The sequence below is a fragment of the Physeter macrocephalus genome, chromosome 11 (genome assembly GCF_002837175.3).
Source record: "Physeter macrocephalus isolate SW-GA chromosome 11, ASM283717v5, whole genome shotgun sequence".
In the NCBI taxonomy this organism is placed as follows: Eukaryota; Metazoa; Chordata; class Mammalia; order Artiodactyla; family Physeteridae; genus Physeter; species Physeter macrocephalus.
Genome location: NC_041224.1, coordinates 21,874,761 through 21,900,384, shown reverse-complemented (window position 1 = coordinate 21,900,384; position 25,624 = coordinate 21,874,761). Strand labels below are relative to the sequence as shown.

The window sequence follows — 25,624 nt, the reverse complement described above, 5'->3', positions numbered from 1 at the left end:
CCATCAGGGAAGCCCTCAAGTTCATGTTTGAGTGGTGGAAGATAGGAGTCCAGTTTCACTCTTTTGCCTGTAAATATCCAGTATTTCCACCACCATTTATCGGAGAGACTATCTTTTCTCCATTGAGTATTCTTGGTGCTTTTGTCAAATATTACTTGACAGTATATGTGATGACTTCTTTCTGGGCTCTTGATTCTGTTCCATTGGTCTTTCTATGCCAGTACCATTCTACTTGGAATACTGTAGTATTTGTAGTATACTTTGAAATCAGGAAGTGTGATGCTTCCAGCTTTATTCTTCTTTCTCAGGTTTGCTTTCAGTCTTTTGTGGTTCCATAAGAATTTGAGATTTTTTTTTTTTCTTTTCTGTAGAAAATACTACTGGAATCTTGGTAGAGATGCACTGAATCTATAGATTGCTTTGGGTTGTTCTGGATATTTTAACAATATTAATCCAGTTCATGAACACAGTATATCTTTTCATTTATTTGTGTTGTTTTTAATTTCTTTCACCAGTGTATTACAGTTTGCAGTGTACAGATCTTTCACCTCCTTGGTTAAATTTATTCCAAATTATTTTATTGTTTTCAATGTTATTATAAATGAGTTTGTTTTATTTAATTTTTGGATAATTTGTTGTTAATGAATAGAAATGCCACTGATTTTTTTATGTTGATTTTGTATACTGTAACTTTCCTGAATTCACTTACTAGTTTGGTGGAGTCTTTAGGATTTTCTATATATAAGATCATGTCATCTCTAAGTAGACAGTTTTACTTCCTCCTTTCTGATTTGCATGCCATCTATTTTAATTTCTTACCTGATTCCTCTGGCTAGGTCTTTCAGTACTGTGTTAAATAAGAGTGGTGAGAGTGGGCATTCTTGTCTTATTCTTGATCTCAGATAAGAAAGCTTTAAACTTTTCACCACTGAGTATATGTTAGCCGTGGGTTTGTCACATATGGCTTTAGTTATGTCAAGATATATTCCTTATAAATGCAGTTTGTTGAGTATCTTTATCATGAAAGGATGTTGAATTTTGTCAGATGCTTTTTCTACATCTATTGAGATGATCATGTGGTTTTTGTCCATTTTGTTAATATGGTGTATTACATTGATTGATGTTCATGTGCTGAAACATCCTTGCATCCCAGGAATAAGTTTTAATTGGTCCTAATATATAATTCTTTTAATATGTTATTGAATTCATTTTGCTAGCATTTTGTTGAGTACTTTTACAGCAGTATTCATCGGGGATACTGGTCTTCATAGTCACATAATTAGTTAAGATGCATTACCTCTTTACTTTTTTTGAAGAATTTGAGGAGGATTTGTGTTAATTCTTCATTAAATGTTTGGTAGAATTCACAAGTGAAGCTGTCTGGTCCTGGAGTTTTCTTTGTTGGGTAGTTTTTGATTACTGCTTCAATCTCCTTATTAGTTATAGTTTTGTTTAGATTTTTTATTTTTTCAGATTCTTTGTGGACAGGTTGTATGTTTCTAGGAGTTTTTCCATTTTCTAGATTACCCAATTTGTTGCCATATAATTGTTCATAGTATTCTCTTAAATTCCTTTTTATTTCTGTGTCATCAGTTGTAGTGTCCCCTCTTCATGTTTAATTTTAGTAATTTGGGTCTTCTCTGTTTTCTTCTTAGCCTATCTAGCTAATAAAGTTTTGTCAATTTTGTTGATCTTCTCCAACAACCAATCTTCGTTTTATTGATTTTCTCTACTGTTTTACTATTCTCTGTTTATCTCTGCCCTAATCTATATTATTTCTTTCCTTCTGCTAGCTTTGGGTTAATTTGTTCTTTTACTAGTTTCTTAATATATAAAGTTAGGTTGTTGATTTTGTAATCTTCTTCAACGTAAGAATTTGCAGCTGTATTTCCCTCTTAAACACTATTTTAACTGCATTCCATAATTTTTGCAATGTTGTGTTTTCATTTGTTTCTAGATATTTTCTAATTTTCCTGTGATATCTCCTTTAAAGAGTGAAATATAATTGACATACAACATTGTATAAGTTTAAGGTATACAATGTGTTGATTTATGTATTGCAATATGATTACCACTGCAGTGTTAGCTACCACCACTGTCACACCACATAATTATCATTTCTTTTTGAAGTGAGGACAATTAAGATCTGGTCTCTTAGCAACTTAGAAGTTTATAATATAGTATTATTGAGTATAATCACTATAGTGCATTAGATCTCCAAAATTTATTCATCTACTAGTTGCAAGTTTATACCCTCAAACAACATCTCCCCAATTCCCCTACCCTCAGTCCCTGGTAAACACCATTGTACTTTCTATTTCTATGAGTTAGGCTTTTTAAATTCCAAATATAAGTGAGATCGTATGGTATTTCTCTTTCTCTGACTTGGCTTACTTGGCATAATGCCCTTACAGTTTGTCTGTGTTATCACAAATAGCAGGACTTCATTCTTTCTCATGGCTGAATAATATTTTGTTGTGTGTGTGTGTGTGTGTGTACACACACACACACATACACACCCCACATCTTCTTTATCCATTCATCTGTTGATGGAGACTTAGGTTGTTTCCATATTTTGTCTATTGTGAATAATGCTGCAGTGAACATGGTACTGTTCTATCTCTTGGATATCCTGTTTTTATTTCCTTTGGATATATACCCAGAAGTAGGATTGCCAGGTCATACAGTAATTATATTTTTAATTTTTTGAGGAACCTCCATACCGTTTTCCATAGTGTATGTACCAATTTACATTTCCACCAACAGTACACTAAGGTTGAAGGTGTCCCCTTGTATGTAGCTAGTCTGCAAAGATTGGGAGAGCTGGATGTTCTTTCAAATGCCTACATTTCAACAGAAGGCATAAAAACTAACAAGGAAACATGTGCAAAGGAAAAAAAATAATCTCCAGAAAATGGAAACAGAGATCTGTGACATATAATTCAAAATAAAAGTCTTATAGATGCTCAAATAGAAAAGTAAATGCAATGAGGTAATCAATGAATAAACAAAATGAGACAATCACACAGAGACAGAAACTATAAAAAGGAATCAAATTCTGGAGCTGAAGAATACTTTTAACTGAATTAAAAATTCATGAGATGGTTCAACAGCACACTGGGACCAGGAAGAAGAATGAATGGATCAGTGAACTGGAAGATAGGCCATTTCAAGTGACCAACTCTGGGACAAAAAGAAAAAAGAATGAAGAAAAATGAAGGGATTTATGGGGCACCATCAAGTGGACATATGCTTTGTAGGAGTCCTGAAATGAGAAGAGAGAAGGCAGAGGATCTGTCGTGGACTGACTTGTGCCCCGTACCCCTGGCCCCCGAAAATTCCTGTTTGAAGCCCTAACCCCCAATGTGACTGTATTTGAAGGTGGGGCCTTTAAGAAGGTAATTATGATTAAATGAGGTCATGAGGATAGAGCACTAATCTTTTAGAACTGATGTTCTTATAAGAAGAAGAAACAGAGTTTTCTCTCTTTGTATGAGCCCTGAGGAAAGGCCATGTGAGGACACAGTGAGAAGACAGCTCCTTGCAAGCCAGGAATAGAGGCCAGAAACCAACCCTGATGGCACCTTGATCTTGGACGTTTTGCCTCTAGAACTGTGAGAAAATGCATTTTTGTTGTTTAAGCAACCCAGTCTGTGGTATTTTGTTATGGCAGCCCTAGCAGACTAATACTGATTTTGGTACCAAGATGTGGGGTGCTGTTATTACAAATACCTAAAAATCTGCAAGTGGCTTTAGAATGAGGTGATGGGTCAAAGCTGGAAGGGTTTTGAGGTGCGCTAGAAAAAGTCTAGATTGATTTGAAGGGAACTATAAGCAAAAATGAATCAAAAGTTGAAGATTTAAAAATTCTCAACCTGTCAGTATTGCAAAAAATGAGAAAGTATGTTCTGGAGAGAACCCCAAGGGTGTGGCTGGACAGTCACTCCATAGAGATTACTCATGAATTTAATCAGCCATCTCAACTGAAGCCAGGAATAGAGGTGGGATTATACCAGCAGAAAAGGAGATGAAAGAAAGCAAGGCTTTCAGACTTCTTTGTTTCAGTATCAGCAGACCATAAAGCTATTTAGCTGCATACAACTTTATCCTTCAAGAAAAGGGAAGAATGATCCCAAAGGCAATTCAGAGATCAACAGGGCTGCCACACCTACCACAAATCCAGTGCATACAGGCCCAGTGAACAAGGCTGTTTCCTCCTCAGTTTCAGAGAGTGGAGCCACTTCCTCAGTTTCTACAAATCAGGCTGCTGCTGCAAAGAGCCACAGGCATGGGGCTACTGCTTAGGGGTGTGGAGGTAATTTTGCCTTCCCAGTGGGCCTGGAGGATAGAACATCCAGCAAAAGAGGATTATCTTTGAGCCTTAAGGTCTAGTGGAATATGCATTGCTAGGTTTTTGTCCTGGGGACACAGCACCATTTTCTGTTTCCCAGTTTCCTCCTTTTGGAATGGGAATGCCTGTCCCATCACTGTATTTTGTAAGCAGATAACCTGTCTAGTTTAACAGGTTTAAAGCTGGAGAGAAATTTTGTCTCCAGATGAATTGTTCCTAAAATCTCTCCCATACCTGTTGAGGTGATATTTAGATAAGACTTTGGACTTGGAATTGATACTGGAATGGGTTAAAACTTTAGGGCTGTTGGGATGTGGTGTATGTATTTTTCATGTGAGAAGAACATGAACTTTTGGGGGTCAGAAGGCAGAATGTTATGAACCAAACTGTACCACCCCATTCATATTTCAAGCCCTAATCTCTTGATGTCACTGTGTTTGGAGATGGGGCCTTTAAGGAGATAATTAAGGTTAAATGAGGTCATAAGGTGGTGTCCTTATACAAAGAGGAAAAAACTCCAGTGAGCTCTGCTGTACACAGAGGAAAGACCATGTGAGGACACAGTACGAAAGCAGCTGTCTACAAGCCAAGAAGAGAGGGCTCACTAGAAACCAACCTTGACAACACCTTAATCTTGGACTTAGTGCCTCTAGAACTGTGAGAAAATAAATTTGTTTAAGACACCTACTCTGTGATATTTTGTTATGGCAGAAATAGCAGACTGATAAGCCTATCTGGAGAAATTATGGCTGAAAACATCACCAATTTGAGGAAAGAAATGGACATAGAAATGCAAGAAATTTAACAAGTTCCAAATAGGATAAAACCAAAGAGAGTCACATTGAGACATAATCAAACTCAGAGACAAAGAGTGGATCTTGAAAGCAGCATGAGAAAAGTGACTTGTAAAAGGGAGCTGCTGTAAGATGATCAGATTTCTCAGCAGAAACCTTAGTGGTCAGAAGGGAGTGCGATGAGATTTTCAAAGCATTGAATGAAAAAACACCAAGAATATTATATTGCAAAGCTGTTGTTCAAATAGGAAGGAGAAAACAAAGCTTTCCTAGATAGATAAAAGCTGAAGGATTTCCTCACCACTGGACTTTCCCTGTAAGAAATGCTAAAGGAAGTGCTTTGAGTTGAAATGAAAGGATGCCGGACAACAGCATGGGACCATATGAAAATATAAAGCTCTCTGGTAAAGGTGAGTGTATAGACAAATAGAGGATACTGTGTTATTATTGTAGTGTTGGTACATAAATCACTTTTAATTATGGTATAGAGTTCAAAAGATGAATGTATTATAGCAAATCTATGTTATGGGCACACTATAAAATTAGGTAACTTGTGACATCAATAACTGGAAAAGTGGAGACATGAAACAGTTTTTATATGCGGTTGAATTTAAGTTGTTCATTTAAAATAGATTATTTTAACTTTAAGATTTAAAAATTTTTATTTTATATTGAAGTATAGTTGATTAACAATGTTGTGTTAATTTCAGGTGTACAGCAAAGTGATTGTTATATATATACATGCATTTATTCTTTTTCAGATTCTTTTCCCATTTAGGTTATTACAGAATACTGGGCAGAGTTCCCTGTGCTATACAGTAGGTCCTTGTTGGGTTATCTATTTGAAATATAGCAGTGTGTACATGTCAATCCCAAATTCCCAATCTGTCCCTCCCCCCCACCCTTCTACTCCCTGGTAGCCATAAATTTGTCCTCTAGGTCTGTGAGTCTGTTTCTGTTTTGTAAATAAGTTCATTTGTATCTTTCTTTTTCTCTTTTAAGATTCCGCATGTAAGTGCTATTGTCTTTCTCTGTCTGACTTACTTCACTTAGTATGATAATCTCCATGTCCATCCCTGTTGCTGCAAATGGCATTATTTCATTCTTTTTAATGTCTGAGTAATATGTACCACATCTTCTTTATCCATTCAGCTGTCGATGGACATTCAGGTTGCTTCCATTTCCTGGCTATTGTAAACAGTGCTGCAGTGAACACTGGGGAGCATCTATCCTTTTGAACTATGTTTTTCTCCAGATATATGCCCAGGAGTGGGATCACTGGATCCTATGGTAGCTCTATTTTTAGTTTTATAAAGAACCTCCATACAGTTCTCCATAGTGGCTGTATCAATTTACATTCCCACCAGCAGTGCAGGAGGGTTCCCTTTTCTCCACACCCTCTTCAGCATTTATTGTTTGTAGATTTTTTGATGATGGCCATTCTGACTGGTGTGATGTGATATCTCATTGTAGTTTTGATTCGCATGTCTCTAATAATTAGTGGTGTTGAGCATCTTTTCATCTGCCTCTTGACCACCTGTAAGTCTTCTTTGGAGAAATGTCTATTTAGGTCTTCTGCCCATTATTTGATTGGGTTGTTTGTTTTTTTGACACTGCTGTTTGTAAATTTTGGAGACTAATCTCTTGATGGTAGCATCTTTTGCAAACATTTTGTACCATTCTGTGGGTTGTTTTTTCATTTAATTTATGGTTTGCTTTGCTGTGCAAAAGCTTTTGAGTTTAATTAGGTCCCATCTGTTTATTTTTGTTTTTAGTTCCATTACTCTAGTAGACAGATCAAAAAAGATGGCTGCAATTTATGTCAAAAAGTGTTCTGCCTTTTTCCTCTGAGAGTTTTATAGTACCTGGTCTTACATTTAAGTCTTTAATCCATTTTGAGTTTATTTTTGTGTATCATGTTAAGAATGTTCTAATTTCATTCCTTTAGGTGTAGCTGTCCTGTTTTCCCAGAAGCATTTATTGAAGAGACTGTCTTTTCTCCATTCTATAGTCTTGCTTCCTTTGTCATAGATTAATTGACCATAGGTGTGTGGGTTTATTTCTGGGCCTTCTATCCTGTTCCATGGATCTACATTTGTTTTTGTGCCAGTACCATACTATTTTGATGACTGTAGCTTTGTAGTATAGTCTGAAGTCAGGGAGCCTGGTTCTTCCAGCACCGTTTTTCTTTCTCACTATTGCTTTGGCTATGCAGGGTCTTTTGTGTGTCTCCAGAGTTTTAGATTTTTTTGTTCTAGTTCTGTGAAAAATGCCACTGGTAATTTGATAGCGATTGCATTGAATCTGTAGATTGCTTCAGGCAGTATAGTCATTTTGACAGTATTGATTCCTCCAATCCAAGAACATGGTATATCTTTCCATCTCTTTGTGCCATCTTCGATTTCTTTCATCAGTGTCTTATAGTTTTCGGAGTACAAGTCTTTTGTTTCCTTAGGTAGGTTATTTATAGATATTTTATTCTTTTTGATGAAATGGTAAATGGGATTGTTTCTTTAACTTCTCGTTTTGATCTTTCATTGTTAGTGCAACAGATTTCTGCTTATTAATTTTTTATCCTGAAACTTTACTGAATTTATTGATGAGCTCTAGTAGTTTTCTGGTAGCATCTTTAGGATTTTCTGTTTATAGTTTCATGGCATCTGCAAACAGTGATAGTTTTACTTCTTTTCCAATTTGGATTCCTTTTATTTTTCTTCTCTGATTGCCTTGACTGGGACTTCCAAACCTGTGTTCAGTAAAAGTGGTGAGAGAGGACACCTTGTCTTGTTCCTGATCTTAGAGGAAATGCTTTCAGCTTTTTCACTGCTGAGTATGATGTTAGCTGTAGGTTTGTCATACATGGTCTTAATTATGTTGAGGTATGTTCCCTCTATGCCCACTTGCTGGAGAGTTTTTATCATAAATCGGTGTTGAACTTTTTCAAAAGCTTTCTCTGCATATATTGAGATGGTCATGTGGCTTTTATTCTTTGATTTGTTGATGTGGTGTATCATACCAATTGATTTGTGGATATTGAAAAATCCTTGAATCCCTGGGATAATTCCCACTTGATCATGGTGTATGATCCTTTTAATGTATTGTTGGATTCAGATTGCTAGTATTTTGTTGAGGATTTTTGCGTCTGTGTTCATCAGTGATAACTGGCCTGTAACTTTCTTTTTTTATGGTATCTTTAACTTGTTTTGGTATCAGGGTGATGGTGGCCTCATAAAATGAGTTTGGGAGTATTCCTTCCTCTGTGATTTTTTTGGATAGTTTCAGAAGGATAGGTGTAACTCTTCTCTAAATGTTTGATAGAATTTGACTGTGAAGCCATCTGATCCTGGACTTTTGTTTGTTAAAATCAGTTTCAATTTCAGTACTTGCGATTGGTCTGTTCATATTTTTTATTTCTTCTGGTTCAGCCTTGGGAGATGGTACCTTTCTAAGAACTTGTCCATTTCTTCCAGGTTGTCCATTTGATTGGCTTATACTTGCTTATAATAGTCTCTTATGATCCTTTGTATTTCTGTGGTGTCCACTGTAACTTCTTTTTCAATTCTAATTTTATTGATTGGGGCCCTCTCCTATTTTTTCTTGACGAATCTTTCTAAAGGTTTATCAATTTCATATATCTTTTCAAAGAACCAGCTTTTAGTTTCATTGATATTTTCTTTTTTTCTTTTTTTTTTTTTTTTTTGCTGTACGCAGGCCTCTCACTGTTGTGGCCTCTCCCGTTGCGGAGCACAGGCTCCGGACGTGCAGGCTCAGTGGCCATGGCTCACAGGCCCAGCCGCTCTGCGGCATGTGGGATCTTCCCGGACCGGGGCACGAACCCGTGTCCCCTGCATCGGCAGGCGGATTCTCAACCACTGCGCCACCAGGGAAGCCCTCATTGATATTTTCTATTCTTCATTTCTGTTTCATTTATTTCTGCTCTGATCTTTATGATTTTTTTTCTTCTACTAACTTTGGATTTTGTTTGTTCTTCTTTCACTAGTTGCTTTAGGTGTGACATTAGGTTTCTTGTGAGCTTTCTTGTTTCTGGAGGTAAGATTATATTGCTATAAACATAGGTTTTGGATTTGTCATGCTTTCATTTTGATTGTCTCTAGATATTTTTTGGTTTCCTGTTTGATTTCTTCAGTGAGCCATTGGTTGTTTAGTAGCACATTGTTTAGCCTCCATGTGTCTGTGTTTTTTATAGTTTTTTTCTTTTTCTTGTAGTTGATTTCTAATCTCATGGCATTGTGATATAAAAAGATGCTTGATATGATTTAAGTTTTCTTAAATTTACTGGGGCTCGATTTGTGGCCCAGCATGTGATCACTCCTGGAGAATGTTCTATGTGCACATGAGAAGAATGTGTATTCTGCTGCTTTTGGATGGAATGCTCTATAAATATCAGTTAAGTCCATCTGGTCTAATGTGTCATCTAGGCCTGTGTTTCCTTTTTGATTTTCTTTCTGGATGACCTGTCTATTGATGAAAGTGGGGTGTTAAAGTCCCCCACTGTTACTGTGTTACTGTCAATTTCTCCCTTTATGGATGTTAGTATTGGGTTGGCTAAAAAGTTCATTCAGGTTTTTCCATAAGATATTACAGAAAAATGTGAATGAACTTTTTTTTTTGCCCAACTCAATATTTGCCATATATATTGAGGTGCTCCTATGTTTGGTGCATATATATTTATAATTGTTATATCTTTTTGGATTGATGCCTTGATCATTATGTAGTGTCCTTCTTTGTCTCTTATAAGTCTTTACTTTAAAGCCTATTTTGTCTAATAGGAGTATTGCTACTCCAGCTTTCTTTTGATTTCTATTTGCGTGGAATACCGTTTTCCATCCCCTCACTTTCAGTCTGTATGTGTCCCTAGATCAGAAGCGGGTCTCTTGTAGACATCATATATATGGGTCTCGTTTTTGTATCCATTCAGCTAGTTTATGTCTTTTGCTCAGAGCATTTAATTCATTTACATTTAAGGTATTTATCAGTGTGTATGTTCTTATTGCCATTTTGTTAATTGTTTTGGATTTGTTCTTGTAGGTCTTTCTTCCCTTCCTCTTTCGTTCTCTTGTGATTTGATGACTAATTTTAGTGTTATGTTTGGATAACTTTTTCTTTTGTGTGTGTGTTTATCTATTGTAGATATTTGGTTTGCAGTTACCATGAGGTTTGGATATAGCCATCTATATATAATCAAGATTGTTGTAAGTCGCTGGTCTTTTAATTTTAGATGCATTTTCAATATCCTGCATTTGTGCTCTCCTCTTCTCACAATTGCTGGTTTTGATATCATATTTGTGTGCAGATGATTTCCTACCTTTACTATATATTTGCCTTTAGCTGTGAGCTTTTCCAGTCGTAACTTTCTTGTTTCTAGTTGTGGCCTTTTCTGCTTAGAGAATTTCCTTTATCATTTGTTGCAAAGCTGGTCTGGTGGTGCTGAATTCTCTTAGCTTTTGCTTGTCTGTAAAGCTTTTTGATTTTTCCTTTGAATCGAATGAGAAACTTGCTGGGTGGACTATTCCTGGTTGTAGGTTCTTCCCTTTCATCACTTTAAATATATTGTGCTGCTCCCTTTTGCCCTGTGGAGTTTCTGCTGAGAAATCAGCTGATAACCTTATGGGAGTTCCTTGTATGTTATTTGTTGATTTTTCCCTTGTTGCTTTTAATATTTTTTCTTTGTCTTTAATTTTTGTCAACTTGATTACTATGTGTCTTGGCGTGTTCCTCCTTGGGACTCTGCACTTCCTGGACTTGGGTGACTGCTTCCTTTCCTATATTAGGGAGGTTTTCAGCTATTATCTCTTCAAATATTTTCTCAGGTCCTTTCTCTCTTCCCTTCCTGGGACCCCCTAGAATACAAATGTTGGTGTTTTAATGTTGTCCCAGAGGTCTCTAATACTGTCTCCATTTCTTTTCTTCTTTTTTCTTTATTCTGTTCTGCAGCAGTAATTTCCACCATTATGTCTTCCAGCTCACTTATCAGTTTTTCTGCCTCAGTTATTCTGCTATCGATTCCTTCTAGTGTATTTTTCATTTAAGTTATTGTATTGTTAATCTGTTTGTTCCTTAGTTCTGCTAGGTCTTTGTTTAACATTTCTTGTATCCTCTCAATCTGTGCCTCCATTCTTTTTCTGAGATCTTGGATCATCTTCACTATCATTACTCTGAATTATTTTTCCAGTAGATTGGCTATATCCAGTTCACTTAGTTGTTCTTCTGGGGTTTTGTTACTTCACCTGGGACATATTCCTCTGCCATGTCATTTTGTGTAACTTTGATTGAGGGTTCTCTTCTGCAGGCTCCAGAATTGTAGTTCTTTTTCCTTCTGCTGTCTGCCCTCTGGTGGTTGAGGCTGTTTAAGAGGCTTGTGCAGGCTTCCCAGTGGGAAGGACTGATTCCTGCCCACTGGTGGGTGGAGCTGGATCTTGTTCCTTGGTTGTTTGGCCTAAGGTGTCCCAGCACTGGAGCCTACAGGCTGTTGGCTGGAGCTAGGTCTTTGGGAGAAAATGGTGGCCTCCAGGAGTGCTAATGCCAGTGGGTACTCCCAAGAACTACCGCTGCCAGCGTCTTGTCCCTGCAGTGGGCCACAGCCACCCCCGGCTCTGCTGGAGACCCTCCAATACTAGTAGGTGGGTTTGGCCCAGTCTCTTATGAAGTCACTGTTTTTTTCCCTGGGTCATGGTGTGCAGGAGACCTTGAGTGTGCCCTCCAAAAGTAGAGTTTTTGTTTCCCCCAGTCCTGTGGAATTCCTGTGATCAAACCTCACCGGTCTTCAAAGCCAGATCCTCTGGAGTCTCCTCCTGTTGCCAGACCTCAAGGCTGGGAAGCCTGCTGTGGGCCTCAGGACTTTCATTCCGGTGGGAGAACTTCTGTGGTATAATTATTTTTCACTTTATGCGTGCCCTCCCGGCAAGTATGGGAGTTGATTTTATCACCCTCCTACTGTCTCATTGTGGTTTCTTCTTTCTTTGTGAATGTAGGTTATCTTTTTTGTTAAGTTCCAGCATTTTTTTTGTAAGTGGTTATTTAGAAGTTAGTTGTGATTTTGGTGTTTTTGTAAGAAGGGGTGAGCTTATGTCTTTCTATGCTGCCATTTTGACACTTTCTCCTGACCATTACTATTTCAGACTTTAAGATGTTTGATGTAATCCCTGATACCATAAAGAAAATAGCTATAGAGTGGCCAAGATGGCAGAATAGAAGTACCCTAAGCTCACCCCCACTCAGGAGCACACCAAAATCCAACTTTCTGCAGAACGATCATTGTTAAAAAAGACTGAAACCTACCAGAAAGATCCCCTACAATTAAAGACATAAAGACATAAAGAAAACAAGACACATAGGAGGGGCTGATTCGTGATATAATCAAATCCCATGTCCCCCAGGTGGGTGACCCACCAACTGGAGCATAATTGTATTAGAGAGATTCTCCCACAGGAGTGAGAGTTCTGAGTCCCACATCAGGCCCCCTAGCTTGGGGGGTCTGGCACTGGGAAAGGGAGCCTCCAGAGCATTTGGATATGAAGGCCAGCAGGGCTTGAGTGCAGAAGCTACACAGGATTGGGGAAAACAGACTTCACTCTTAAAAGAGTACACATAAAACCTCATGCGCACTGGGACCAAGGGCAAAAGCAGTTGTTTGATAGGAGCCTGGGCCAGACATACCTGATGGTCTTAGAGGGTCTCCTGGGGAGTCGGGGTGCAGCTGTGGCCCACCCTGGGGACTTAGACACTGGTGGCAGGTATATCAGCGTTCATCTGCATGAGTTCTCCTGTAAACAATGCCACCCATCAGACAGGCTGCCTAAAGACTTCATGAGCACACAGCCACGTCTAGACACACCGCTAGACATCGCCTTGCCCCCCAGAGGACCAAGACTCATCTCCATCCACCAGGGTGCAGGCACCAGTCCTTCCCACCAGGAATCCTGCAGAAGTCTCTAGACTAGCCTCACCCAACAGTGAGCAGAAACCAGAAGCAAGAAAACTATATAGTCCAGCAGCCTTCAGACTGAGTCCACAAATGCATGCCAGGGACCACCCTGGGACCAGCTAGCCCCCTGCCCTTGGGTGAAGAGAGGAGAGTGCACTTCTGGGACGCATAGGTTTTCTCCTATAGAGGGCCATTTCTCCAAGGTCAAACATAACCAACGTACCACATAAAAATACAAGTAACTGTTTAGACAAAATGAGGTGACAAAGGAATATGTTTCAGAGAAAGGAACAAGATAAAACTGCAGAAGAACAACTAAGTGATGTAGAGATAGATAGGCAATCTACACAAGAAACAATTTGGAGTAATGATCATAAAGATGATCAAAGAACTCGTGAGGAGAATGGATGCACAGAGTGAGAAATTAGAAGTTTTAAAAAAATAATTAGAAAATATAACAATCAAACAGAATTAAAGAATACAATAACTGAAATGAAAAATACACTACATGGTATCAATAACAGACTAAATGAGGCAGAGGACCAGATCAATGAGCTGGAAGACAAAGTAGTGGAAATCACTGCTGCTGAAAAAAGAAAAAAGAATGAAGAGAAATGAGGACAGTTTAAGAGACCTCTGGGACAACATAAAGCACGCTAATATTTGCATGATCAGGGTCCCAAAAGGAGAAGAGAAAGGCTTGAGAAAATATTTGAAGAAACAATAGATGAAAACTTCTCTAATCTGCGGGAAGGAAACTGTCACCCAAGTCCAGGAATTGTGGAGAGTTTCATACAGGATTAACCCACAGAGGAACACAGCAGACACAGCGTAATCAATTAAAATGACTAAAAGAATACTAAGAGTAACAACATACAAGGGAACTCCCATAAGGCTATCAGCTGATTTTTCAGCAGAAACCTTGCAGGCCAGAAGGGAGTGGCAATGATATACTTAAAGTAATGAAAGAGAAAAACCTACAACCAAGAACACTCTACTCTGTAAGGCTCCTGTTCAGATTTGATGGAGAAATCAAAGCTTTACAGAGAAGCAAAAGCTAAAAGAGTTCACCACCAAACAAGCTTTACAAAAAATGCCAAAGGAAATTCTCCAGGCAGAAAAGGCCACAGCTAGAAACAAGAAAATTATGAAATGGAAAAGCTCACTAGTAAGGCAAACATACAGTAAAGGTAGTAAATCATCCACACACAAAGCTAGTGGAGTTAAAAGACAAAAGTAGTACAATTATTTGTATGCAAACTAAGTAGTTAAGGCCTACACACTGAAAAGATAGACTTAAAATATAATATCAAAAAGTAATTTTGAGGGGAGAAGAGTACAAATGCAGAGTATCTAAAATGTATTTGAAATTAAGAGGTCAGCAACTTAAAACAAGCATGTATCAATATAGACTGCTATAGAAAAACCTCATGGTAACTGCAAAACAAAAATCTATGATATAGACACAAAAAAGAAAAAGGGATCTAAACATAACACTAAAGATAGTCATCAAATCACAAGAGGAGAACACAAGAAGAAAGGGGAAAAAAAGCTACAAAAACAAATCCAAAACAACAAAATTGCAGTAAGAAGATACGTATGGATAGTTACGTTAAATGTAAAGGGTCTAAATGTTCCAAAACCAAAGACACAGGCTGGCTGAATGGATACAAAAACAATACCCAAATATTTGCTGCCTACAAGAGACTCACTTCAAACCTAGATACACAGATGGAGAGCGAGGGGATGGAAAAAGGTATACCATGCAAATGGAAATCAAAAGAAAACCAGAGTAGCAATACTCAGATAAAATAGACTTTAAAATAAAGACTGTTACAAGAGACAAAGAAGGACACTACATTATGATCAATGGATCAATCCAAGAAGATACAATTGTAAGTATATACATATGCACCCACCATAGGAGCACCTCAACATATAAGACGAATGTTAAAGACATAAAAGGAGAAATTGACAGTAACACAATAATAGTGAGGGACTGTAACACCCCACTTACATCAATGACAGATCATCCCAACAAAATCAATAAACACAGGCCTTAAGTGACACTTTAGACCAGATGGGCTTAATATTTATAGAGCATTCCATCCAAAAGCAGAAGAATACATTCTTTTCAAGTGCACATGGAACATTCTCCAGGATAGATCACATGCTCGGCCTCAAAGCAAACCTCGGTAAATTTAAGAAAACTTAAATCATCAGCATCTTTTCTGACCCCAACACTATGAGGCTAGAAATCAACTACAAGAAAAAAAAAAAAAACTGGGGAATTACCTGGTGGTCCAGTGGTTAGGACTCTTGAGTTTTCACTGCCAAGAGCATGGTTTCGGTTCCTGGTTGGGGAACTAAGATCCCACAAGCCATGTGGCACAGCAAACAGAAAAAAAAAAAAAAAAACTGCAAAAAACCCCACAAAACACGTGGAGGCTTAACAATATGTTAATAAACAACGAATGGGTCACTGAAGAAATCAAAGAGAAAGTTAAAGAAAATACCCAGAAACAAATGAAAATGAAAACACAACTATCCAAAACTTATGAGATGCACGGAAAGCAGTTCTACAGAGGGAAGTTCATAGCAGTACAAACTTACCTCTGGACACAAGAAAAAAAATTGCAAAACAACCTAATCTTACACCTAAAGCAACTAGAAAAAAAAGAACAAACAAAACCCAAAGTTGGTAGAAGGAACGAAATCAGAAAGAAAGATCAAACCAGAAATAAATGAAACAGATTTAAAAAACAGTAGAAAAGATCAATGAAACTAAAAGCTGGTTCTTTGAAAAGATAACCCAAATTGATAAACCTTTAGCCAGGGTCATCAAGGAAAAAAAGGGAAAGGGCCAAAATCAATGAAATCAGAAATGAAAAAGAAGTTACAGTGGACACCACAGAAATTCCAAGGATCATAACAGACTACTACAAGCAACTATACGCCAATAAAAATGGAGAACCTAGAAGAAATGGACAAATTCTTGAACCAAGAAGAAATAGAAAATGTGAATTACCAGAATTGAAATTGACAGTAATTTGAAAACTGTCAACAAGCAAAAGTCCAGGACCAGACAGCTTCATAGGTAAATTCTACCAAACATTTAGAGAAGAGAGGTAACGCCTATCCTTCTTAAACTATTCCAAAAAATTTGCAGAGGAACACTTCCGAACTCATTCTGTGAGGCCATTATCCTGATACCAAAACCAGACAAAGCTGTCACAAAAAATAAAATTACAGGCCAATATCACTGATGAACATAGATGCAGAAATCATCAACAAAATATTAGCAAACTGATTCTAACAATACATTGGATTATATACCATCATCAAGGGGGATTTATCCCAGGGATGCAAGGATTTTTCAATACCTGCAAATCAATCAGAGTGATACACTACATTAACAAATTGAAGAATAAAAACCATATGATCATCTCAATAGATGCAGGAAAAGCTTTTGATAAAATTCAACATCCACTTATAATAAAACTCTGCAGAAAGTGGGCATAGGGGGAAACATACCTCAACATAATAAAGGCCGTATATGACAAACCCACAGCTAACATACTCAACAGTGAAAAGCTGAAAGCATTTCCTCTAAGATCAGGAACAAAACACGGATGCCTGCTCTTGCCACTTTTATTCAACATAGTTTTGGAAGCCTTAGCCACAGCAATCAGAGAGGAAGAAGAAAAAAGGAATCCAAATTGGAAAAGAAGTAAAACTAACTGCAGATGACATGATGCTATCAGAAAACTAGTAGAGCTCATCAATGAATTCAGTAAACTTGCTGGATACAAAATTAATATACAGAAATATGTTTCATTTCTATACACTAACAACAAAGTATCAGAGAAATTAAAGAAACAATCTCATTTGCCATCGCATCAAAAAGAATAAATTTTTAGGAATAAACCTCCCTAAGGAGGCAAAAAGACCTGTACTCCAAAAACTACAACACACTGATGCAAGAAATCGAAGATGACACAAACAGATGAAAAGATATACTGTGTTCTTGGATTGGAAGAATCAATATTGTCAAAATGACTATACTACCAAAGGCAATCTAAAACTTCAGTGCAATTCCTATGAAATTAGCAATGGCATTTTTCACAGAACTAGAACAAAGTATTTTTTAATTTGTGTGGAAACACCAAAGAAAGACCCTGAATAGCCACAACAATCTAGAGAACCAAGAACGGAGCTGGAGGAATCCTGCTCCCTGAGTTCAGACTATACTAACAAAGCTACAGTAATCAAAAGAGTATGGTACTGGCACAAAGAGACATATAGATCAATGGAACAGGATAGAAAGCCCAGAAATAAATATATGCACTTATGGTCAATTAATCTATGACAAAGGATGCAAGAATATACAATAGAGAAAAGACAGTCTCTTCAATAAGTGGTGCTGGGAAAATGACATTTACATGTAAAAGAATGAAATTAGAACATTCTCTAACACCATATAGAAAAATAAACTCATAATGGATTAAAGACCTAAATGTAAGACTGGATACTGTAAAATTCCTAGAGGAAAACATAGAACACGCTTTGACACAAATTGCAGCAATAACTTTTTTGGATCCATCTCCTAGAGTAGTGGAAATAAAAGCAAAAATAAATAGATGGGATTAATTAAACTTAAAAAGTTTTGCACAGCAAAGGAATCCATAAAGAAAATGAAAAGACAACCTATGGACTGGGAGAAAATATTTGCAAATGATCCTACTGATAAGGGATTATTTTCAAAAATACAGAAATGTCTCATACAGCTTATAAAAAAACAAAAAACCCAATCAAAAAATGGGCAGAAGAACTACATAGATATCTCTCCAGAGAAGACATTCAGATAGCCAACAGGCACATGAAAAAATTTTCAACATAAGTAATTATTAAGAGAAATGCAAATGAAAACTACAATGAGGTATCACCTCACTGTGGTCAGAGTGGCCATCATTAAAAAGTCTACAAAGAATAAATGCTGGAGAGGACGTGGAGAAAAGGGAATCCTCCTACACTGTTAGTGTGAATGTAAATTGGTGCAGCCACTAGAAAAACAGTATAGACGTTCCTTAAGAAACTAAAAATAGAGTTACCATATGATCCAGTAATTCCACACCTGTGCATATATTCGGAGAAAACTCTAATTCGAAAAGATAAACACACCCATATACACAGTGGAATACTACTCAGTCATAAAAAAGAATGAAATAATGCCATTTGCATCAACATGGATGGAACTAGACATTATCATACTAAGTGAAGTAAGTCAGACAAAGACAAATATATGATATCCCTTATACCTGGATTGTAAAAAAATTATACAAATGAACTTATTTACAAAAGAGAAATAGACCCATAGACACAGAAAACAAATTTACAGTTACCAAAGGGGTTTGGAGGAGTTTGGGATTAACATATACACACTACTACATATAAAATCGGTAAACAACAAAGACTTACTGTATAGCACCTACTGTATTCAATATCTTATAATAAGCTATAGTGGAAAATAATATATATGTAAAACTGAATCACTCTGCTGTACAAATGAAACTAAGACAATATTGTAAATTAACTATACTTCAATTTAAAAAATACCTATAGAAGATACACACAAGACATTAAAGGAATCAAAGCACGTACATACCAAAAAAAAAAAAATCAATGAAACATCAATTAAGGCAGCAAGAGAAGGAAAGAGGGACAAAAATGCTCTAAGTCATATAGAAAAGAATTAACAAAATGGAAACAGTAAGCGCTGCTCTATCAGTAATTACTTTAAATGTAAAGAGTTTAAATGTACCAATCAAAAGATATAGATTAGCTGAATGGAGAAAAGAACAAAATTCAACTATATGCCATGTACGAGAGACTCACTTTTGATCTTAGGACATACATATGCTGCAAGTAAAAGGATGGAAAAAGATACTCCATGTAAATGCAACTAAAAAAGAACAAGAGTGGCCGTACTTATGTCAGACAAAATAGACTTTAAGACCAAAACAAGAAAAACATTACATAAAGATAAGGTCAGAAAGATACAGCAACTATAAGTATACAGGTACCTAACAAAGTAATCATTTCATGATGTGTACATATGTAAAACATGTTGTGCACCTTAAATATATTAAAGTTCTATCAATTATACCTCAATGTGACAGAATAGAAAACCAATAGAAAAAAAATGAAACTAAAAGTTGGTTTTTTGAATAGGTCAATAAAATTGACAAACCCTTAGCTACATTAACTAAGATAAAAAATGGAAGACAAATAAAATTAGATATTACAACAGAAAGCACATTATTTTAGAATTAAATGACTCAATTATCAGAGGGCCCAGTAAAGCAGATTATTTGGGTGTGGGCTCTGGATTGGTTACTTTGTATTTGAATAGCACTCTCAGGTGAGTTGTTTATCAACTCTAGGAATTGGTTAGCTCTGGGAGGGCCCCAGATGTCAAAGCATCAAAAATACAGAAAATAAAAAAGCATGATTAATATACTTCTTTAATAATATCATATTAGTAAGGTACACTTGTCCTAATTAATGAACCAATATTGACATGTTATTAATAACCACAGTTCATCCTAGATATTATGGACTGAATGTTTGTGTCCTCCAAACCCTATGTGACTGTATTCAGGGATTGGGCATTTATGGAAATAACTAAGGTTAAATGAGGTCATACAGATAGGACCCTGATCTGATAAGATTAGTGTCCACATGAGGAGAGACCTGAGCTCTCTCACTGTTTGTCCACATGCCCTAAGGAAAGGCCATGTGAGAAGGCATCCAGAAAGAGAGCTCTCACCAGAAAAGGGCCAGAGAGAAATGTGTTTATGGGAAAACGGTCAGAAAGATACATTTTTTTGAAGATGGAGGAGAGGGGCCATAAGCCAAGGAAATGTGAGCAGCATATAGAAGCCCAAAAAGGCAAGGAAATGGATTCTCTGGTAGAGCCTCCAGAAAGGAACACAGGACTGCTGACACCTGGTTTTTGGTCTAGTGCAACCTGTGTTGGACTTCTAGTCTACAGCACTGCAAGGTAATAAATTTTTGTTGTTTAAGTGCTAACTCTGTGGTAATTTGTTACAGCAATAACAGAACACAAATACCGTGGGTAAGGCCAAATAGAGGCTTCTGAAACTGCTACAGACCCATCTAAGATAGTAAGTTTTAAAAACCTATTGTATCTCAGGGGTAACAGCAGAAATTAATGTAAACCTTAATAACTCAAAGGATGCAGGCATGGTGGTCTTCATCATATGTTTAATTTGCCAGTTTGCCCCTACTTGACTCAACTAGTAGGTACACTGGTAGTTGCTATGACAGATGTGATATATTTGCTAGAGCAGATTTTCATGGCCTCTGGTACATGGCCACTATATGTGCTCTTTTTTCATTTTTACCAGAAAAGAAGATCAGAAATAATTTGCATCCACTTGGGATGGACAACAGTATACATCTACATGGCAGTGTTTACTCTCTCACTCTCATAAACATCTGAAGAGATGTGATCCAGTTGGACATGCTGATAAATATCACATCAGTTCACTGTGTCTTCAGATCTAAGTTCATTATTTCAGATAGTTAAGAGATCACAGTACATTGGATGCCTTCATAGCCATATGTACTCCAAGGGGTGGTAGATAAACCCTATAAATATTCAGTGGCAAACCAAATCAGTAAAGTTATTAGGGGCATGCTAAGATATCCCCTCTAAAGTGAAAGACAAATTATTACATTTCACAAATCTCACAATGAAGAATAAAAGAAAGTGCCTGGTAATCATATTTGGGTTCTGGAGGATGCATATTTGAAACTTGGAAATACTCACCTGACCCATATACCAGGCGATGCTGCCAGCTTTGAATGGGACTCAGGAAAGAGCTCTGGTGCAGTTGCAGTCTAGGGTTAAGCAGACAAGATGCTTGAATCCTATGAACTGATAGGCTCTATTATATGAAGCGGTTGGAAAGATGAATATGGAGTTTATGGCAAGCTCAAATAGCAGAATAATCTATATCCTTAGGGCAAGGCTGACATAAAAAAATGGACCTTGATAGAGAACTGTCTGTGGGACATCAAGTTTCTATGAAACTATAACTGTTAATCATAATCTGGGTTTTGTCAGATGATTCACATTAAAATGACAGGTGGGTCCAATAGCAATCTATTCTAGATAGCTGCTGTGCATCCAAGATAGGGCATGAGTAAAGCCAGAGGGCTCAAGTTAAGCTGAATAAGCTGATGACTCAGACCTCCATGTCATCTACCATCAGCACCTCCTCAGATCACACCCATAGATACATCAGTCAGAAGGTGGGAGAGTCCCTTATGTCTAGCTGATGGAAGAGGAAAAAAGCCAAACAAGATTCATGGAAGGATCACCTTGTATATGGATGCAAGTTAAAAATGGATTGTTGCTATATTCTAACTCCATACTCAGGTGGTGCTGAAAGACAGGTAATCCTCCAAGGAGAAATCCTCCCAAAGGTCAGAGCTCAAGTTGTATGTGCTCATCCACTTAGTATGTAAAGAGAAGTAGCCTGAGGTAAGAATACTTGCTCATTGGTAGTAGTGAATGACTTCTCTGGTTGGTCAGAAGCCTAGAAAGAGAAAAAATAGAGTGGGGAAAAAGAAGTTTAAAAAGAATCAGATAGATAAACTCACAGGTCCCACAGTGTGTAGTATCACATTTAATGCTCATCAAAGAACATCCACTAAGAAAGAGGCTCTTTAAAAAATACAGACTGAGTGAATCTGCCAGTTGGATTTACCTAGACTCAATCATCAGGCACTCTAGTGCTTCTGAATACCATGAATAATTATTAATTTGAGAAGAATCAGAAATCAAAATGTGAAATAATGAACCATACTACTACTAGAGAAATGTATCTTCTTTAAGTAGGCAGAAATTTCTAATATTGGAAACAAAAATAAAAAAATTATAAATTGGTCTTCACTAAAATTAAGAACTTCTGTTGATTGAAATATTAATAGAGTGAAAAATCAAGCAAGATACTGGGAAATAAAATTTGGAATAAATACATGTGATAAAAGATTTGTATTCAGAATATGTTAAGAATTCCTACAATCAATAAGTAAAAAACAGAATAACCCACTTTGAAAAACTGGCAAAAGACCTGAACAGCCATGTCACTAAAGAGATCCAAGTGAGGAATAAACATAGAAAATGATGCTCAATGTAATTATGCAACAGGGATATGTATATTAACAACATGACTGCAATTACATGCTACTTCAAACACACCAGAATGGCTGAAATGGAAAAAACATGGTAATATCGACTATTCCCAAGAATGTCCAGCAAATGCAATTTTCATTTGTGGCTTGTGGGAATGTAAAAAAATGTTTGGCATTATCTAGTAAATTTAATCACATGCATAACTTAATGGCCCTTCAATTTCACTTCTAGGTGTTTACCCTAGATAAATGAGTACATAAGCCTACCAGATGTCATGTACAAATTGTTTCATAGCACCTCTATTTTTGATAGTCAACAACTTGAAGCAAACCAAGTGTTCATTATATGTTTATACAATGCAATACAAAACAGTGATTCAAGGAAAAAAGAATGAACTACTGATACATGCAACAACTTGGATAAATCTCACAAATTAATGTTGACTAAGAGAATACAGACACAAGAGTACATACTGTATGATTCTATTCATGTGAAGTTCAAGATAGACAAAATAATCAGTGGTGATTGAAATCAGAATGGTGATTAGTTTTGGGTGAGAGTGGGTGATGACTGGGAAGAGCAAAAGGAAAATTTCTGTGGTGATGGAAATGTTCTATATCTTGACTTCGATTTTGGTGGTAGATATATGGTTATATACAAATGTGAAAATTCATTGAACTGTACACTTTGGATTATGCACTTTACCTACTTTACTATGTTATACCTCAATGAAAACAAAAATATTAATTAGTACAATCTGCCATATTACAGAATTGAGGAACAATATCATTTGATAACCTTAATAGATGCAGATAAGTATTAAATAAAATTCAAAACATAGGTTAAAAAAAACAACTCAGAAACTAATAACAGAAGGGGAGGAGGTCTTTATCTGATAAAGGGAATCTGCAAAAAAGAATAACTCAGAAAACATTATACTTAATTACAAAATATTGAAAGCATTTCCTCTGAGATCAACGACAAAATAAAAATGTCTCCTGTGAAGCAGGTCTCAAGACAGAATTAGAATTGTGCTAGATTTATTGGAGAAAATGCTTGTGAAAGATAAGGGAGAGATGGAGCAGATGTTGGCCAGGAGAGCCTTGAAATTGTGATGGAGGTCTAACACACAAGAATGAAGGAAGGAAGATTAGATAGAAGAGTGTCCGACTATGGTGCATGTTCTAGAAAGAGTCATTCAGGCCAATGAGGAAACCAGATTAAAAATTGTTCATTAGCAGAGTCATGTGTAAGGCAGAAATAAACTGACTCTAGAAAATATAAGTAAAATTATAATAAATAGAAAATACAGTATAATATATAAGAAATAATAGAGAAATAAGCCCTAATGTAATAGCTGTTACAAAAATGGTAATTGGAGTAAAAAAGCTGCATCAAAATAGGTCATTTATAAGGGACACATTTAAAAGGACAGGCAGAGTTTGGCACACACACAAGAAAAGATGGAATGCAAGAATATTGAGAAGATCTAGTAATTAAATCCAACACTCTAATCAGCTAGTGGAGAAAATTCTAAACAAAACAAAAAGATGACGTACAGACTGGGAGAAAATATTTGCAAACAATGCAACCAACAAGGGCTTAATTTCCAAGATATACAAAGAGCTCATACATCTCAATACTAATAAAACAAGCAACCCAATCAGAAAATGGGCAGAAGTCCTAAATAGACATTTCTCCAACGAAGACATACAGATGGGCAACAGGCACATGAAAAGATGCTCAACATCACTAATTATTAGAGAAATGCAAGTTAAAACTACATGAGGTATCACATCACACCAGTCAGAATGGCTGTCATCAAAAAGTCTACAAATAATAAATGCTGGAGTGGTTGTGGAAAAAACAGAACCCTCCTACACTGTTGGTGGGAATATAAGTTGGTGCAGCCACTATGGAAAACAGTACGGAGGTTCCTTGAAAATCTAAAAATAGAGTTAACATATGATCCAGCAGTCCCACTCCTGGGCATATATCTGGAAAAGAGGAAAACTCTAATTCAAAAAGATGTGTGTTTGTGTGTGTATAACTGAATCACTTTGTTGTACACCTGAAACTAACACAATATCATAAATCAACTATACTTCAATAAAAATTAAACTCTCAGATAGTTTTAAAAAGCATTCAGAGAGTGACATCATCAAGATGGCAGAATAGGAGAACATCCATTGGTAACACCACAAAGCAACAATAATTTGGCAGCTATCCTATCCATGGACAATAGTGCCTTTGTGGGATCCAGGTAGAGATCCACATCTATGCTGTGGGTAGCAGGCCCTCCAACCTTGGTCTGACTATGGACCCTTTTATCAGCCTGTTATCTGGCTCCAGCCACTTTCACCTGAGGTCCAGGAGTGATCCTGCCAGCCCAGAGACCTGCTGGGAGTCATGCCTGCCTATACCTGCAGCAGCAGCCATATGATCTGGCTCCAAGCACACTTAACTGCAATACCAGAACAAATCCCATCATCTAGGAACCCAACAAGAGAAGGTCTTTACCTGCTAAAACCACACTGTAAAGACTGAAAGTGGTGTTTGTGCCTTAAAGTGCGTAGACACCAATGCAAGATTATAAGGATCGTGAAAATCAGGCAAACATAACACCACCAAAGGAAACTGATGCAGCTCCAGTAACTGACCCCAACAAAATGGAGATCTACTAATTGCCTGACAAAGAATTCAAACTAATCATCTTAAAGGAGCTCAATGATATGCAAAAAAACACTATAGACAACTAAATGAGATCAGGGAAATGCATGAACAAAATGAGGAGTTTAATAAACTAACAGAAACCATAAAAAAAGAACAGATGAAAAATCCTGAGGCTGAAGAATAAAATGACAGAACTAAAGAATTCTGGAGAGCTTCAAAAGCCTAATTGACCATGCAAAAGAAATAATTAGCAAACTTGAAGACAGACCATTTGAAATTAGAGCAGGGAAAGCACATGAAAAAAGAATGAAGAAAGCAAATGGGACTTATGGGACATAATTAATTAAACAAATGAATATACACATTATGGGAATTCCAGAAGGACAAGAGAGAGAGAAAGGAGCAGAGGGTTTATTCAAAGAAATAAAGCTGAAAACTTCCCAAATCTTAGAAGGCATAATGACACCCAGATTCATGAAGCTTAAAGGACCCCAAGCAAGCTCAACCCAAAGAAGACTACCATGAGACACATTATAATTAAATTGTCAATAGTCAAATACAAAGGAAGAATTTTGAAAGCAGCAAGAGAAAAATGACTTGCCACATAAAGCCTCCCCTCCCCCCATAAGGCTATC

At 36.8% G+C, this 25,624-nt stretch overlaps 1 pseudogene; it reads right to left on the bottom strand.

The window, feature by feature from the left end:
• Positions 1-6,490: 6,490 nt before the first annotated feature.
• The window catches only part of LOC102984414 (tetratricopeptide repeat protein 9C-like), a 31,264-nt pseudogene continuing 12,130 nt past the window's right edge, over positions 6,491-25,624 (bottom strand).